This window comes from Brienomyrus brachyistius, unplaced genomic scaffold (genome assembly GCF_023856365.1).
Source record: "Brienomyrus brachyistius isolate T26 unplaced genomic scaffold, BBRACH_0.4 scaffold34, whole genome shotgun sequence".
Classification (NCBI taxonomy): Eukaryota; Metazoa; Chordata; class Actinopteri; order Osteoglossiformes; family Mormyridae; genus Brienomyrus; species Brienomyrus brachyistius.
In genome coordinates this window covers 421,517-441,118 of record NW_026042309.1, presented here as the reverse complement: position 1 = coordinate 441,118, position 19,602 = coordinate 421,517, and the positions used below count along the sequence as shown (strand labels likewise).

At 47.6% G+C, this 19,602-nt stretch overlaps 1 long non-coding RNA gene across 1 annotated transcript; it reads left to right on the top strand.

Annotated features, from left to right (window-relative positions):
- The first annotated feature begins 12,467 nt into the window (after positions 1 to 12,467).
- On the top strand, positions 12,468 to 14,181 carry LOC125721575 (uncharacterized). The gene is made up of 3 exons (XR_007385838.1): positions 12,468 to 12,494; positions 13,219 to 13,305; positions 13,676 to 14,181. It is a non-coding gene; the product is annotated as an uncharacterized LOC125721575 (long non-coding RNA).
- Positions 14,182 to 19,602: the final 5,421 nt, after the last annotated feature.

The following is a 19,602-nucleotide window of genomic DNA, read 5'->3' as shown; positions in this document are numbered from 1 at the left end:
GTCTTTGACAAATTACCAAAATGTCATCAGTATAGCACATTGTTCTAGGTGTGCCTGAAACAATCTGAGAGATTCTCAGCTGGAAGTGCTCGAGTGCTGAGGAGATCCCAAACGGCAGTCTGTTAAAACAGTACCTGCTGAAGGAGTGTAATGAAGATCATCAAGGGCTGGGAGTCTTTATATGAGGGTACCTGCCAGAATCCCGATCAGGCATCCCGTTTGGAGATCGCTACTGCCCCGTCCAGTTTGGCAAGTGCGTCATCCACAGCTGGGAGTATGTGCCTCGTTCAGCAGACACTTCCATTGAGTCTTGTGAGGTCCACACAGATCCTAATATGTGGCAGAGTGGGCTAAGCCTCGGAAGGTCGGAAGGTTGCTCGATCAAGCCTGGCTTTGGCAGAACAGCCACATGTCTCTGGGCCCTTGAGCAGAGCCCTTAACTCCCAGCTCCATAGGTGCCACTGCAGGTGGCTGCCCTTTGCTGCCAAGCTGACTCTCACCTCCATGTGTACAGAGCTCCATGTTCAGGGGCTGACAGTGCATATGGTGATGCCACCTCAGCTAACTCTGTCTTATAATACAACTTCCTGCTGATTCACCTGCCTGTTGATTTCGGCTGTTAAAATTTGCTCTCTCATATATTATAATGTGTTTAATAATAAAATACTCAGCCAGGGCTTTTGGTTTTGGATACGTCCATTTCTTTCCACTCAGGCTACCCAGATACTCGTCCAGTCCCTCGTCATCTCACGCCTGGACCACTGCAACTCGCTTCTAGCGGGTTTACCACTGCGTGCCATCTGTCCCCTCCAACTGCTTCAGAATGCAGCTGCTCGACTTGTTTTCAACCTTCCCAAGTTCTCCCACACCACTCCCTTGCTACGCTCTCTCCACTGGCTTCCTGTAGCTGCCCGCATCAAATTCAAAACACTGATGCTCACATACAAAGCCAAAAATGGTCTGGCACCATCCTATCTAAAAGACCTCATCACACCCCGTACTGCACCCCGATCTCTCCGATCCTCCAGCACTGTTAGACTGGTCCCACCACCCCTCAAGGCACAAGGACGACACACATCTCGGCTCTTCTCTGTCCTGGCACCCAGTTGGTGGAATGAACTCCCCCTTAATGTCCGAACAGCAGAAACCTTGGCTGTCTTCAAGCGACAACTCAAAACTTCTGAAACATCTTTTCAGAAATACCTGAAGTAGTACTCTGTATTCTTACTCAGCTCTTTTCCGTGTGTGTGTACAAAAAAAAATAATAATTGTTGCACTTTCTCAACAGTGTTCAGATAGATGGTATTCATAGCCTGGGTCCTTATTTAGCTAGTATCGGAAAAATTCATCACAGCGTCTTAAAGCACTTATGTAAGTCGCTCTGGCTAAGGGCGTCTGCCAAATACTGTAAATGTAAATGTCTCTGCAAACTATTTCTGTTCGTCAGACAAAACCGGCATGTCATTGCTTTTCTCCCCAGTCATGTACATCAGCGAATTGAATGGTCTTCCTCAGTCTTTTCAGATATTCCTGAAGCTCCTCGAAATCACTCAAAGCATCGTAGACACTAAGTCCAGCTGCTTGGCCTGTCAAAACTGAAGCTTCTTGGAGGTTCTACTGAAAATATCTGCTCCACCTCTCATGTTATTTTCTTTGTTCCCCTCTTGGAAACGCATCTGTAAGCTGGCCAGCTCCCTCACTTACTGTAGCAGGCCCTAGTATTGCCAGATCCTCTGTATTTCCTCTGACTTTCAAACTAATGTTGGTTTTCTACTCACAGGCTCCTGCTGCCAATCTTCTGACCCCATGTATAATATTCTGCTGTGAATCTTAGAATTTCCAACAGACCACGATCACAGATGCATTCAGACTCAGTCTTTTACTTCTGTATCCTCTCCTTTTCCTGTATCTCCCCTTACCCAATGCTTTAGTGCCCCCTAGTGTCCTGACGTGCTTCTGTTATAACATGCATTCAGACTCAGCCTTTTACTTCTGTATTCTCTCCTTTTCCCATATCTCGCCTTACCCAATGCTTTAGTGCCCCCTAGTGTCCTGACATGGTTCTGTTATAACACTTGGTGGTGGTTATAATCCCCGCCCAGGCCGGCAACAGAATAATTCAGCCCTGTCATTTTTATGTGTTTTGTAAATATAAAACTTACCAAAGAATAGTATCAGAATGGCAGGATGCACCTGTGTGTATTTCCTACTGTCTCATTGAGCTGAAAGAATCACCCACATAATATGAGGACATAATTTATTGGAAACCAGCTGAAAACTGTCAACACCAACCTCTATGGCAGGTACCTTTACAGAAATGCAACATGAAAAATCCAAAAATACCCATATAACATATTGCTGATCCCAAAACTCTCAACCTCCCACAGTCTCTTGACCTCCACAGACTAAAAATGATGTCACGTTATTCTACTAATAAGTGCTGGCAAGTTTCAGGACTGGAACCACTAATATTAGACAGACGTACAGTATATTGGCTATCAATCGAATTTTCAGATGCAGAACTTTGGGGACACAAGCAAAAAGTTACTCATTGATGCCTGTCATGCCCGGCTCGTCCGCTCCTCGTGTGTGCCACGCCCCCTGCTTACCCACGTGTTTTCTCCCGATTGTACCCAGCTGTATCTAGTTAATTTGCTCAGTCCTGTGTATTTCAGTCCGTGTCTTACCCGAGTCCTTTGTCCGTCATTGATGTCAGTCAGTGTCCAATGTTCCCTGTTCCCCGAAACCAGAATAAACCCCTTGTTTGCCCTGATTGCGCCTGTCCGCCTGCTTCCTGCCCGTTTGCCTCGCCCGTGATCACGCAGCGTGACAGAATGACGGACCTACAAAAGAAGAAGCGGAGACGGAGGAGAGTCCCGCAGGAGACGATCCGTCGCGGCGCCTGCTCGCTCTCCAGGCTTTGGCTCCCGACGGAGGACGAGAGGGAAGTACCCGCCCTACCTCCAGCCCGGGGGCCGACCACACGCGACCCCGATCCCGTGTGGAAGTACTGGCTCTCTAGTGAGGACGAGGACGAGGAGCTCTTCCACTACCCGGAGCCGGAAGCCTTTCTTCCGCCGTCCGTTTTCACGGACATCGCGCCGCCTCCCGCCACCGCCAGGCGCCAGCGAGGGAGACGGAGGAGACCGGCGATCGCCAGTACAGAGGACCTCCCTCCGTTACTGCCGGCGGACCCCGCTCCCGTGCGGCCGCCGCTGCCGGCGCAGCCCCCTTCGCCTCCTGCAGCTCCCGGGCCGGCGCCCCCACTGCAGCCACCTGCAGCTCCCGGGCCGGCGCCCCCACTGCAGCCACCTCCAAGTCCTGACCGCGCTCCAAGTCCTGACCGCGCTCCAAGTCCTGACCGCGCTCCAGCAGCTCCCGGGCCGGCGCCCCCACAGCCGGCTGACCCTGTTCTGGTCCCTGACCGTGCCCCAGTTCCTGTCGCCCTAGTCCCCGAGGTGGTCCCGGAGGACTCCATCGTGGCTCCTCCCTCTTTGGAGGTGGACGAGCTGGAATGGGACCCCTCGGGGATCACACTTGTGACACCTTTGCCCTTGCCCCGGCGCGAGAGACCCCGGACTAAGGCCTATATGTCTGTGTCCCGCAAGGGGAGGGGACACAGACGCAGGGCTGGGGTCCCGCCCGCCCTGCCCCCTGCCTCGCCTGCGCTCTGGCTCGGTTGGCGCCTGCGGGTCCTGGCCCTCCGGGTCGGACGTCGCCTGCGGGTCCCCCTCCGAGGCCTCGTCGCCCCGCCTCGCTCCCCTCTCCAGGGCCTGGTCGGTCGCCGAGGGGCTCCCCGACGGCGGCTCCTCGGTCGCCTGCGGGGCCCCCACCTTCGGCCCGTCGGAGGACGTCGCCGCCTGCGGCGGCTCCCCCCCTCGCCTTGCCTTCGCCCTGGCCCCTTCCAGCTCCCTCGTCCCCTTCCCCGGTGCTCCCTCCTGCTCCCTCCCTGGCCCCTCCGCGGGTCCCTCGCCCTGTCTCCTCGGCCCCTCCACGGTCCCCTCCTGCTCCGGCCTCCCGGCCGCCTGCGGCCCCTCTGGCTACCTCCCGTCACCCGCTGGGTCTCCCTCGGGCTCCCCCTAGTTCCCCCTCCTTGTCTCCCTACGCCCCTGCCTTTGTCCCGCCTGTCTCTGCCCCTGTTTTCTGCTCGCCCTTTCGTTCCGCCCGTCTCTGTTCCTTGTGCCCCGGTGTACCTGCCTTGCACTCCTGGCCCCTTTGTTCCGCCCGTTCCTTCTGTGTCTCCCTTCCTGGTTTGCCTGTCTGCCTTCCCGACCCTCTGTCAGGTTTTGTCCTTTGTCTTGTCCCTGGCTGTGTTCTGTGCCTCTGTCTTGTTCCCGGTCCCGCGTCATTGATTCTGTTTTGTTTTTCAGGTCCTGTTTTGCCTCGTCCTGTCCGTCGCCCCCTTCCTTGGCGCGCCCGGAGTAGCGCGCCTTTGGGGGGGGGTTCTGTCATGCCCGGCTCGTCTGCTCCTCCTGTGTGCCACACCCCCTGATTACCCACGTGTTTTCTCCCGATTGTACCCAGCTGTATCTAGTTAATTTGCTCAGTCCTGTGTATTTCAGTACGTGTCTTACCCGAGTCCTTTGTCCGTCATTGATGTCAGTCAGTGTCCGATGTTCCCTGTTCCCCGAAACCAGAATAAACCCCGTATTTGCCCTGATTACGGCTTGTCTGCCCGTTCCTGCCTGCTTGCATGCACGATCGCCGCTTCGCCCGACCGCGTCCCGTGACAATGCCTTTAATGTAACTGATGTACAAAAAAATCCATCTGCTCAATTTTTGCTCCACTTCTCTTTTCCCACAAGTTGGCGCTGGGGCTTGTGGTCAACCAATTAGCAAAGTTTATCACTATAAGCCCCACCCAGTAGCTCTTGGTTGAGTGAAAAGTACATCTTCTGGAGTAGGAACTAAAAAAAAAATTCAGGAACAACCTCCTAGGACCTACAATCGGGCCAAGTTCCTGAGGTGAGAATATGATAGAGGTTCCAGGTTCCTGAAAAAAGGTTCTGGTTCTTGAAAATGTTTTCTCTGTGACCTTGCATGCACCAAAATTGACAACATGCTGAGGGTTTGCTTCACTTCCTAAGAACAGAAGGCAGTGCAGACAAGTGTCCATGTTTTATACAGTCGATGGGTCAAAGTATATTCACAGACAAAAGAGGCTCAGACTGAAACATAACAGAACAGAGTTATAACTTTCTGTTTAAATTTCTCAAAGCAAAGGAAATCTTAATTCATCATTAAATTTTGGAAATATACAGTAATATTCTACATGTCCCAGACTCTTTAATATATTGATCACTTTAAACTGGTATTTCTGATGCACGTCACACCCAGGGTGAACCCCTGCCCTGTGCTGGCTGGGATGGGCCCAGGCTCCCCTGCAACAATGACCCGCATGTGGATGGATGGACACTGTATGTACATTAGTCAGCCACATATGCTGTATGGCTTTGTTTTCCAGACAGTCTGGGCTACTCAGATGTGTCATAATCTGATGTGTAAATGCTGACAGTCTTGATGTCATCCTTCTTATCAGGAAAAACTACTTGTGCATGTAGATATTTCTAAATTTTTAGTCTCACCTAATATAAAAATTGGGCAATAAAAAGCCTATTTTAGTTCATGGTCCACTGGATAAACACAGACATTACAGACGGTTTTAGAGTCTAATGCTGAATGTTGTTTGCTGTCATTTTTCTGCCTGCATATGCTGTGATTGGTGCAGTGAAATTTGAGAATGTGTTTGTGGTCAGTATCATAGCCTCAGACGACAAACCAGTGCTGTAGCGCGTCACTGTGTTTACATGTGAGAGGGGTTCCAGTTACATAATGGGCTCATTCTAATCCAACTGTTTTGACGGAGCTCGACATACCTATACAACTTTTTTTGAATACAAAATGCAAAAATATGAAGCAATTATCTTCTTAATAAACAGCATATTGCATTTTTTAAGTGAATTTCCATTCCTTAATTTATAGGCTTATAATAAATACATATATTTTCCCCTATAACGCTAGTGAGTGGATCATTGCGGAAGCGAATATATATGCTTTGTTTTCTGTCTAATGTGAATAATCTCAATGGTTTATGGATTGTTAGGGATGCATTTTAGTGGAAAATGTTTAAAATACATGCCTAATTGCGCACAGGATTACTCTAGCACATAACTTTGCAAATTGGACGCCCGGACCGAGTACGGTCTCTCGATTGCAGATATGCCAGGACAACCTGACTGCAGGAGGGGTCTGAAAGCGCGTGTCCTCTGTCAGCATCCAGACCGCTCTACCCCAAAACCTCATTCCGTACGGAGAGCCGAAAGGGTCAAAACATATTGTTTGTTTTGCGTCAATAAGTTGAAAGTTGACACGCTTACGTGAACATTTTGTTTTGGCATACAGTTCATTACAAAATTGGAAAGAGCATCTGGCTGAGTGTTTTATCAGAGTAACGAAACACCTTAACCTGTTAATATAAAGAAAAGAAAACGATATGATTCATAAAATTATGGCAGACTTTTTGTTCAAAAGTCCATGAAACATTGAAAATTGTTTTACTCTGTCGTTGGTATGTATAGAAAGTCGCTAATCTGTTTAGAATAAATGTTTGTTTCCAGTAAAATTCTCTGGCTTCTTTTCCGAAAAGTGGCTCTTCTCAATTCGGTTGCCGACCCCTGAGCCAGACTGACATCCACTGAGCTGGACAGAAGCATCTGTCGTGAAATTGCTAAGAGTGGCTGCATGTCTAAGCTTTTCTGTCAGTGTTCAGGTAAACAAACTATGTATAGAAATGAGGTTTTCCTTTGGATAAGCAGACAGATGAAATATCTGTGTTCAGTAATAAAATGAGTTGAATAAGTACCTCTGACTGTCAGTCTCTTTCCCATGCGCTCATGCTTTGTGTGGCTCTGCACTGCCATCTGCTGACAGAATAAAGTAGCTGCACCCAAGACATGCTAAAGACCTGCTGGAGAATTTCCACAGTAATATGGCATGTTCGTGTTAATTATAACCACATTCACGGTGCCTCCTGCTGACAGGCTTGATTGTAGCACATTGCTATGAGTCTTCAATCAAACTGACACAAATGTATAACATTCATGGTAACTGATATCATGTTTCTCTCCCAAAGCACCTTCTGAAGTAAGAATTGTGCCCTGAAACACACAGGTGTCCTCTTCACACATACTGATGAGCTTAAAGAAAACCAAACCATTGAGGAATATGTGAAGGAGAACAAGGATCTGAAGGAACTTGTTGATAAGTGTGGAGGCCGAGTCCATGTCATTCACTCTAAGCACTGGAACAGAAAAGATAAAAATGCTCAGTCTGCAGATCTCATGGAACAACTACAGTAAGTGATGATAGAGAGGAGAGAAGCTGGGGAATCACAGGCTGTTCAGACACTGGAGGAAATGAAGAACTGGCTGTTAGAACAAAGATCATCACACCTGATCAGGAACCAGGCCAAGGGTCAGGAGGACCTTCAAGCTCTGATGGAAACCTGGATGCATCAGAGTACAGGAGTAACAGCCTTCAGATTAAACAGCTGCTGACAGCTATAGAGAACATGGTGACAAACAATGGCAGCAGTCATTACACAAATAAATCACTCCAGGTAACAGCAGAAATGGAGGTGAAAATGACAAAAGAAGAGATGGATGAGAGAGGAGAGGAAGCAGGGGAGTTTGAGATCAGAAGAAGAGCAAGACAGAGAGTGAGCTGGGGCATTAGGGGCAGCAGGAGCTGCTGATGCTGGGGCTGTTGAGCATTAGAGGCAGGAGCAGTAGTAGGAATAGTGGGTGTAACTGCGGGGGGTTTGGCTGCAGCAGGAGCCATAGGAGGGGGGGGGGGGGGGGCTGAAAGAGGCAGAGCTGCAGCCAGAGCAGACAGTGCAGGAGAGACTGCAGACAATGCAGCTGAAGCTGTGGCAGAGATGGCAGGAAAAACTGCGAAAGAAACTGGGGAATTGGGGCAGAGACTGAGAACAGCAAAGGAAACACCTTATAAAAAACTGTAGTAGGTCACATGCAGGGAAGCAGCCGCCTGAGTGATAGATGCAAGTAAATAGCTGCTGCATTAATTATATGCAAGGAAAGAGCCACTTCATTGGTTAAGCTGCAGGCAGGCAGGACTGTCTACTGTGACAGAAGTGTGGGGAGCCACACAAAAGCCAGTGAGACCTGGAGAATAAGCTCACACACAGCTTCAGCAGGACTCTGCTAAGACAGGATGACTCTGCCCAGCATGAATAGGGTCAACTGTGATCAAATGCTGCACGTGAATCGGGGGGTTTAACCGGCATCCTACCCACATATTTTACATACATGGGCACCGACTGGGGGCATCAAGAATAATTTACTGTAAGAAGCAATGATAATAGAAAATAATAATGACAAAACATTTCTTCTCAAAGTATTATTAGGTATGTAATTAATGTCATTTAAAGATGAATGTCACTAATATTATTATTGCATTTCATTTGCATATTTTGTCAAATGAAAATGTATACTTTTCTTCAACACAACATGCAGCTTCTATCCCAAGCACAATCCACATTATTACTTAAAAGCTTATTGACCCCCTGATTCTGGTATCACTTACTTTTCAGTAATTTCAAGTAAACATTATCTGTGCTGTATTTGTATGATGAAACCAATCCTTGAGCCCAATATAAAATAACTGAAATAAACACACAGTCATTCAAACTCCAGCACTTTTAAATTTTGTTTTGTCTTTCAATAAAAGCTGCAGCATCAAATCCGGCCAGTTCTGATCTGCCTGCCATTTTTGCCTAAAAATAAATGCTGTTGTTATCAAAAACTATGTCATATAGCTATATTCCAGATTTATTACAGCCAAACACATCTCGGAGCTCCGAGGAACCTCCTTCTCCTTACATTTCCCTCCTTCTCACTCTTCCCTCAAATACTGTTACATTTGTCTTTTTTCCACACTCACACTCTGTCTTGATCATGCTCTGACTGCATGGCATCCTTATGCAGGGCAAACTATTTTCAGTCTTATCTTGTATAATATGACATAAACATTGAATTTGATAGTCATCTTCTATTTTCACATCCGAACACAAAGCACGAACATGAAGGGATCGTTTGCATTTGCAACGTACACCCCCCAGCGGAATACTGGCCTCGGACCGGGGTGGGAATCCCCAAGCTGCAAGACTGTACTGCGTCACGTTAACATTAGCTAGTTAGTTAGCATGGATACAGAGTGCACCGGACCATCCATCCATCCATCCATCATCTCCCGCTTAATCCGGAGTCGGGTCGCGGGGGCAGCAGCCTCAGCAGGGAGACCCAGACTTCCCTCTCCCCGGCCACTTCGTCTAGCTCCTCTGGGGGGACCCCGAGGCGTTCCCAGGCCAGCCGAGAGACATAGTCTCTCCAGCGTGTCCTGGGTCTTCCCCGGGGCCTCCTCCCAGTGGGACATGCCCGGAATACCTCCCCAGGGAGGCGTCCCGGAGGCATCCTGATCAGATGCCCGAGCCACCTCATCTGGCTCCTCTCGATGCGGAGGAGCAGCGGCTCTACTCTGAGTCCCTCCCGAATGACTGAGCTCCTCACCCTATCTCTAAGGGAGAGCCCAGCCACCCTGCGGAGGAAACTCATTTCGGCCGCTTGTACCCGCGATCTCGTTCTTTCGGTCACTACCCAAAGCTCATGACCATAGGTGAGGGTAGGAACGTAGATCGACTGGTAAATCGAGAGCTTCGCCTTTTGGCTCAGCTCTCTCTTCACCATGACAGACCGATGCAGCGCCCGCATGACTGCTGACGCCGCACCGATCCGCCTGTCGATCTCCCGCTCCATCGTTCCCCCACTCGTGAACAAGATCCCGAGATACTTAAACTCCTCCACTTGGGGGAGGACCCCATCCCCAACCCGGAGAGAGCACTCTACCCTTTTCCGGCTGAGAACCATGGTCTCGGATTTGGAGGTGCTGATTCTCATCCCAGCCGCTTCGGACTCGGCTGCGAACTGCTCCAGTGAGAGCTGAAGGTCACGGCTCGATGAGGCCAACAGAACCACATCATCCGCAAAAAGCAGAGACCTAATCCTGAGGTCACCGAACCGGACGCCCTCAACGCCCTGGCTGCGCCTAGAAATTCTGTCCATAAAAACTATGAACAGAATCGGTGACAAAGGGCAGCCCTGACGGAGTCCAACCCTCACCGGAAACGAGTCCGACTTATTGCCGCCCATGCGGACCAAACTCTGGCACCGGTCATACAGGGACCGAACCGCCCTTAAAAGGGAACCCGGTACCCCATACTCCCGGAGCACTCCCCACAGGACCCCACGAGGGACACGGTCGAATGCCTTTTCCAAGTCCACAAAACACATGTAGACTGGTCGGGCAAACTCCCATGAACCCTCCAGAACCCTGCTGAGAGTATAGAGCTGGTCCACTGTTCCACGGCCAGGGCGAAAACCACACTGCTCCTCCTGAATCCGAGGTTCGACAATCCGGCGGACCCTCCTTTCCAGGACCCCCGAATAGACCTTACCAGGGAGGCTGAGGAGTGTGATCCCCCTGTAGTTGGAGCACACCCTCCGGTCCCCTTTCTTAAAGAGGGGGACCACCACCCCGGTCTGCCAGTCCAGAGGTACTGCCCCCGATGTCCACGCGATGCCACAGATGCGTGTCAACCAGGACAGCCCCGCAGCATCCAGAGCCTTGAGGAACTCTGGGCGAATCTCGTCCACCCCCGGGGCCCGGCCGCCGAGGAGCTTTTTGACCACCTCAGCGACCTCCACCCCCGAGATAGGCGAGTCCACCCCCAAGTCCCCACACTCTGCTTCCATATTGGAAGGCGTGTCGGTGGGATTGAGGAGGTCTTCGAAGTACTCCCTCCACCGACCCAAAACGTCCCGAGCTGAGGTCAGCAGCGCACCATCCCCACCATAAATAGTGTTGATGCTGCACCGCTTTCCCGCCCGGAGCCGCCGGATGGTGGACCAGAATCTCCTCGAAGCCGTCCGGAAGTCGTTCTCCATGGCCTCACCAAACTCCTCCCACACCCGAGTTTTTGCCTCAGCGACCGCCAAAGCCGCATTCCGCTTGGCCTGCCGGTAGCCGTCAGCTGCGTCTGGAGTCCCACAGGCCAGAAAGGCCCGATAAGACTCCTTCTTCAGCTTGACGGCATCCCTTACCACCGGTGTCCACCAACGGGTTCGGGGATTACCGCCGCGACAGGCACCGACCACCTTGCGGCCGCAGCTCCGGTCAGCCGCCTCCACAATGGAGGCACGGAACATGGCCCATTCGGACTCAATGTCCCCCGCCTCCCCCGGGATATGGGAGAAGTTCTGCTGGAGGTAGGAGTTGAAACTCTCCCTGACAGGGGATTCCGCCAGACGTTCCCAGCAGACCCTCACTATACGCTTGGGCCTGCCAGGCCTGGCCGGCTTCCTCCCCCACCAGCGGAGCCAACCCACCACCAGGTAGTGATCGGTTGACAGCTCCGCCCCTCTCTTCACCCGAGTGTCCAAAACATGCGGCCGCAAGTCCGACGACACGACTACAAAGTCGATCATCGAACTGCGGCCTAGGGTGTCCTGGTGCCAAGTGCACATATGGACACCCTTATGCTTGAACATGGTGTTCATTATGGACAATCCGTGACGAGCACAGAAGTCCAATAACAAAACACCGCTCGGGTTCAGATCGGGGGGGCCGTTCCTCCCAATCACGCCCCTCCAGGTCTCACTGTCGCTGCCCACGTGAGCATTGAAATCCCCCAGCAGAACAAGGGAGTCCCCAGGAGGAGCGCTCTCCAACACCCCTTCCAAGGACTCCAAAAAGGGTGGGTATTCCGAACTGCTGTTTGGCGCATAAGCGCAAACAACAGTCAGGACCCGTCCCCCCACCCGAAGGCGGAGGGAGGCTACCCTCTCGTCCACTGCGGTAAACCCCAATGTACAGGCGCCCAGCCTGGGGGCAATAAGTATGCCCACGCCCGCTCGGCGCCTCTCCCCGCGGGCAACTCCAGAGTGGAAAAGGGTCCAACCCCCCTCAAGGAGACTGGTTCCAGAGCCCAAGCCGTGCGTCGAGGTGAGTCCGACTATATCTAGCCGGAACTTCACAACCTCGCGCACCAGCTCAGGCTCTTTCCCCATCAGAGAGGTGACATTCCATGTCCCTAGAGCTAGCTTCTGCAGCCGAGGATCGGACCGCCAAGGTCCCCGCCTTTGGCCGCCGCCCAGATCACTTCGCACCCGACCCCTATGGCCCCTCCCATGGGTGGTGAGCCCATTGGAGGGGGGACCCACGTGCCTTGTTCGGGCTGCGCCCGACCAGGCCCCATGGGTGTAGGCCTGGCCGCCAGGCGCTCGCCATCGAGCCCCACCCCCGGGCCTGGCTCCAGGGGGGGGCCCCGGTGACCCGCGTCCGGGCAAGGGAAACCGTGAATCCAAGATTTTTCTCTTCATAAGGGGAGTGCACCGGACTAAAACTATAAATGACGTAAGGTGCGTGATATAGTAAAACACTTATTAACTGGTAATGCACGTTAGCATTACGTTAAATGACAACTTTACCTGTTACTTACCAGAATAGCCTCCTATACGTTCGCTGAATGAGAGGCAGAGGGCGGCGCGTTTTTCAGAAACACACCAGAGTTAAACTTACGCCGCGTTATTTACAGGCACTTCTAACACCAACATTTGCAGCCATTAACTCATATGTGATAGTAACACTGAAATGTTTTTTTTCTGCGTCAAAATAAGATAACACTGTAATTTTGATAATTTATTGTTTTTCTTTACTTAACCGTACCTTCCTCCGTCTCTGCTTATTGACGTTGAGGAGAGTGTCGAATATAAATTAAAGATCCAAAATTATCAAAGACAGACACAACACTGAAGAGATTACAAAGACACAGTTTAAAAAATAAATATATGTTTTATTGTAAATCTCCTATCTTAACTTAGCCTTTCATATTTTAACTTAGCCTATCTAATGATATTTTAACTTAGCTTATCTTATCATATGTTAACTTAGCCTATCTTAACATATTTCATCTAAGCCTCTTATCCTATCTTATCTTATCCTATCTTATATATATAATAATACTTAAACAATGTCTCTATTATCCCTCCGTCCCCGGCCGTAACCCACAAGTCCGTCACCAATAATGTCTCTGTCAGTCCTCTGTTTCCGTCCATAACCCATGAGTCCGTGCATTCGTTGCAGGAGTTGCTGCTCTGCGGATCGCTGACGCTGCCCCTGGCCTCTCTCTGGTCGTTGATCGCAGGAGCCGTTGCTGTCCGTACGATGAAGGTATTTCAGCTGGGGCCTCCTCCTCGTAGCTCCTTCTTCCTCCAGCGTGGGTAGCCTGTCCCTCCCGCTGCATGACCGAACCCTCTGGCCACGGTCGTTTTCTTCTCTTCCAGTCTGGGATAGCCAGTTGTTAAAACAAGGAAAGGTTATTGATATGACACATTTTATGCTCTAATTAAAGTGCTCTAATAAAGTCACTTAAGCCAGTGCTTTACCTTCAGCATGTCAGACACCCTCCATGTCGATTGGGGCTGCTTGTCCGTGTCATCCATCTTCTTAATCACGCCTTCATTCATTGTTATTTTAACCTTGACTGTTATTTTAATTTTGATCTTAACAACGTTGATTTCTTTGTTCTCCATTTTTTTAGACGTCAAGTCCCTTCAAAATGCAACCAGTCGTTCAGATGCTCAAAAAGTTTGAGAAGATAAGTACATGTGATTCAAAAGTAACCAAGCTGTTGTCACGGACGCCTATTCGTACCATAACAGACGATGCGATCCTCTGCAGCTCGTCGGTGACTTTCGGCCGTGTTCGGCTCCGACTGACCGGTCGTAGGTCCGATTCGGCTGTAAGCAGGTTGCCAACTCTGACGCATCTGGCGCGAGACTCGGGCTTTCAGACTCAAACGCACACAGCAATAAATCTTATGGAGAATCTCTATTAATCCATTTAAAACCTAAAACTGGCTACATCAAAAGTGTTTGGGCAGTTTGCAAATCCTGAAGACTATTTACAAGGTAATAAAACCGTTATATAAATGTGAATACGTGTGTAGACTTGTCTCGAATTGAAAATCTCACGCCAATCAGCTGACCAAAGTTGGCAACCCTGCGTAAGTCTGCCCTTTATTTTATATGCAAAAATGATCATATGCCGGGGGCACATAACTGGTATGAAAGTACTCATTCGCTGTCTAAAGCGATACGCGCGGTAATGTCTTGTAGCAGCGCAAATACGTGTTTATTTTATGTGCATTCGCGCTGTTAGGACAAGAAATCATTGTGTATTTTAGCCTTCATGTCGCAGAAGTAGTACAAATTAGCCACATAAATGTTAAGATGCACGGTAATTTCTTGTCATAGCGTGAATGCACATAAAATAAATACGCATTTGCGCTGCTACAACAAGGAATTGCCACGCGTGTACGGGGAATGCGTACTTGCGCACCATGCAGTTATGTGCGCTCCTGATCATATGTATAGTATATTGTACAATAAATGCTATAACATTTAAGTCGTATTGTTAGGTCTTTTTTAACCATAAATTTCTAAGTTCATTCCTGCCGACAGTTGGGGCAGAGACTGTCATACGCTCTGGGTCACACTCACAGCCAGACGCGGCGCAACAGTGAAAGATTTACAAATGTGACAAAAGGTCTTCTGTGTGTCAATTAATTCCTACATAGAGCTTTAATCCCGTTTACATGGAAAGCTGTAGTTATTGTGCCCCTGACAATTCCAAATTTCTATTTGCAGCAAACTGACAAACAGAATAAGTCCAGGACACTGGAAAATACTTGAAAAACATGGTAAAGTGGATTTCAGCATTTTCTGTCGTTACATTTGCATTAGAATTGTAACAAATGTCTTCGTTAGTACTATATTGTATTTCGCAGGATGTTCCTCATCAGATTGGTTCTGTGGACTGTGGTGTGTTCATGTTGATTGTTGTCACGTCACGAATCGGGGAAACAAAGGATTTATTGGGGAAACCAGCTAGGAACACGGGGCAATAGAAGTAGCGACTTAAATGACATGATTGGGAAAACATATTTTGAAGCGGAGTTAAATACATAGGACTAATGAAAACAACTGGAAACAGCGAATGACATCGGGGTTCCACAAGAGGTTAACGAGGGGGCGTGGCACACGGGAGGAGCGGACAAGCGGCGCATGACAATTGTAAGACAGACCACCTTGAATTGTTCGACTTCAGATACAGAGAATGTATTGAAGTTTTTCCCCTCCCCTCCCTTTTATCAGTATGCACTCTGCATGGCCTTGGTGTGTCTTGAGTATTACAAAATGCACCATGAACTGTCTATATTATATGTCTATATTATATTTTTATTTATGTCATAATATGTGAATTTGATCTGTTGTTTTTCAGTGAGTTGCAGGGATTTGACAAAAACATCCTTTTAGAAATGCATGAGGAAGTAAGTTCTTTTCTTTTTGACAAGTAGTGTATCTGTCAGGTTTGTGATGCAACAGAGAAATTAAATATTTTATTTCACTCCTCAGGGTCAAGACTCTGGTCTCCAGCTCACCGCTCTCTGTTACATTTCCATAGCCATGTTGTCCGATAGTAACATTGAATTTTTCTATGCTATAGTTTTTTATGTTTAATCATTGCATGCTATATAAATTATTATAAATAATAGTTTATTTTCCTTGTGACGTGTCTGTGCTTAATAGTATTAAATAAGAGTTAAAATAACCGCAGTTTCCTCAACTAATGTATTTCATGAACTGATATTTTCCCAACAAAACCCATGTTTGCATTCAAGTCTCTGTCATATTTTCTACATAATATTTGCAACAACCATTATGAAAATTTTTGCAGAATACGTACTACAAGCCTCTCCAGTTGCAGCCACACCCATATCCAAACTGACATATAAGGTATATTTGTTTATGTGTGTTTCCAAGGTACCAGCATTCCTACAGAGCCATGTTGCATAATATATCCACATATAGGCAATTTCAGTGTGAGTCCTGATGCATTATGCATACTGCTTTCAAATCTGTGATCAAAGCACTGACTGCAAAAAACATGGAGACCATAACGTCTCTAAAAGGTGAAAACGCAACATGTCAAGCGCCTCCTACTGGCTGGCTGCAGTACTATTATTAGCACCACCTATGTGCTAATACCCCCAATGTGTTTCAGTGGTAAGAGGCGATTTTCCACATTACTTTCATGTCTTTCTATCTACACAATAACAAAACATTTCTTCTCAATGTATTATTAGTTATGTAATTAATGTCATCTAAAAATGAACGTCACTAATATTATTATTACAATTAATTTGAATATTTTGTAAAATGAAAATCTATACTTTTCTTCAACACAACATGCAGCTTCTATCCCAAGCACAATCCACATTATTACTTAAAAGCTTATTGACCCCCTGATCCTGGTATCACTTTTCAGTCATTTCAAGTAAACATCATGTGTGTTGTATTTGTATCAGGAAACCAATCTTATCGACATCAATAACTGAAATAAACACATAATCATTCAAACTTCAGCACTTTTAAATTTTGTTTTGTCTTTCATTAAAAGCTGCAACATCAAATCTGGCCAGTTCTGATCTGCTTGCCATTTTTGCCTAAAAAATAAATGCTGGTGTTATCAAAAACTATGTCATATAGCTATATTACAGATTTATTACAGCCAAACACATCTCGGAGCTCTGAGGAACCTCCTTCTCCTTACATTTGGGGAAGATGGTGGCGCAGGAGGTAGTGCTATCGTTTAGCAACCAGAGAGTTGCAGGTTCGAGCCCTGGTTTCTACTGACCCCATCAAAGTGTCCTTCAGCAAGACACTGAACCCCAAATTGCTCCCGGCGTGCAGGTTGGCGCCTTGCATGGCAGCCTCCCCCCCGGTGTGTGGATGGGTGAATGTGAGGCATGAATTGTAAAGTGCTTTCAGTTCTCGTAAGAGTAGAAAAACACATTTACCATGTGTGTTTTGGATTTGGATTGTATTAGTGTGTAGTTAATTGCCTATGTGTCACAGTAACATTTTCACAGGAATTTGGGAGATTGAAGTGTTATCCTCCTGTTGGTGTAAAACTATGATATGATGCCTGTCAAAGTGTGTCAGCTTCGCCATTTCAGAACCTCTGCTAAAATCATCCTAGTATTTGCAGCGACCGTCCAGTGCAGCCATGTATTTTTTGACTTGACCACTAACACACCTCATACAGCTAGTCAATCTCTCACTGACTTTTTAAACCAATATATTTAATTATTTAATTGATAATGGTGAAATTTAACAAAATCATGGAACGGCTTACTAGTTTTTTATTGTGTTACTCTTAATTTGCAGACGTTCTAATGTTAAATTGTCTTTTTTGTTCTAAGCCAAAATACACTTGCTACCCAGATAAACAGCTTTAAACATTTCTTTGGACTGCCTAAGACTTTTGCACAGTACTGTATATACATACACACACGCAGTTATACAGATGTATAGAGAACATGCTTGAGCGATTATGACGACCATTTTGCATGTAATGACTTATATAATGAACTAACACCAGATGTTTTGGGGGGTCAGACTTTTCAACAGAGAACCAGTATAATATGTGACCCATCACCACGAAATGAGTCTTATTCCCCACCCATAAGAGTCACCCATAAGTCTCATTTCATGGTGATGAGTCACATATATTTTGACCAACATGTCATGAACAATTGAAAATGTAGGAATCAGCAGATGATTGTACATAATTATTCGCACTACTGAGCCAAAGCATTTGCAATTTGACCAAAAGAATGAGACTTTGCATGCATGATGTACAAAAGGGACTCGATGATGTGGAGGTTGTACAAGTAGTTATGAGAATTTCATTTCTGATCTGAGAAATGTACCAAAGCGACCGAGAAAACCTTGTTCTGCTGTACACTGGAGTAAATGCATGGGCTGGACTATTCACAGTCCCATAGAAGAAGCAAAATCACATTTCCTCAGGTGGAATTACATCAAATAAAATACTCTGTTATTTTATAAATCTGCTGCATGGCCACAATTCTGTCACATCAGCCGTCTGTCAGCTATGAGAGATGAATCTCTCCTATAATCAGCTCTCACTGTACTGTACAGATCTGTGTGGACCACAGGCTTTAAAATGTTCATGTGCTAAGGGCTCTCAAACAGAATTTCTGAAAATACTGTTCTATCCATAAAGTTTTTTGCAATTAACTTCTTTATCTTCATAATTTGCATAATTTAAAGCCTGACAGACCAGCAGTAGTTGCTGGGGATGTTCACATCTCCTTCTTTCAGAGTTAATAGTCAGGGATGGTGTCAACCGAGCTCTCGCAGGGAAGCACAGACCCAGAGGTGCAGAACCAATTGATCTTTATTAGATCACTCAGGCAACGGACTTTCAAGGGGCGAGATGGCTGGGATGGTCGTGGTCGGAAAAGGAGGTCAGCAGCCGGGGTGGTCAGTCCTACGGGCAGGCATGGGACACGAAGACACAGGGAAGGGGAGATGAGAGATCCTGGGACTGGTAGGGAAGGCAGGGCAGGAGGTTCAGGGTCGAGGGCTGGTCTGGGGAAGGAAGGTAAACAGGGTAAGGTGCACACAATGGGCAGACGGAAGCAGTAGGAAACTAGGGAAAGACAACGGACAAGAAATCGCTCTGTACTGCTATAGAACATAGGCAAATACTTCGCAACCCAAATTGCGTGTGTCACGCTTATGTAGTCTCCCGTTTTGGACTCTAATTGGACCTCTCCATCAGTCTACACCCGGGAGGCGTGACAGATGGCTTTCCCAAAGGCGAATTAGCGAATAATAAACAAAATAAACAATTTAAGTAAAGAATGAGTGTGGTCTATGTGTGTTTCCCAAAAGCCTTCATTATTCCAGAATTAACAGACAAACTTTAAGTAGGACTTTGTTGGCTCTTCCCAGCCTCCACGTGAGAAAAGCACAAACTGTCAATAAGAGGAAAATCGATTCCAAGTATGTCAATAGCAAAATGAGAATCAAATCATTGCTACATGATGCATGTAAACATGAACAATATAACATATAATCCAAATCTAAACGTCTGAAAACGCACAGACGGAATAACAAATTAAATTATCAGTTACCAATAGGTTGAAAACGTGATGGGGCTCTTTGTACAAAGAAACCATGGACAGCAGCCAGAGAAAGAGGAAACATCAGCTCTGCAAGGCGGCGATACAACTAATGGAGGAGGTGGGGGAACAATGGAGGGAATCACTGCCGGGATGAAAGGCCACTGTGGCCAGCAGTGATCTGGGATTGAAGTCTGCAGGAAATGGCAGGACTTCTCCAGCCTCGCAAAGTGATAACTGGGGATAAATAGGGATTGGGCCAGGGAATGCAGTTGATTGCAGTTCTGCCTTTGCACTACAAGGTGAATTTCCATCCATCCATCCATTTTCCAAACTGCTTATCCTACTGGGTCGCGGGGGGTCCGGAGCCTATTACAGAAACAATGGGCACCAGGCAGGGAACAACCCAGGATGGGGGGCCAGCCCATCGCAGGGCACACTCACACACCATTCACTCTCACATGCATTCC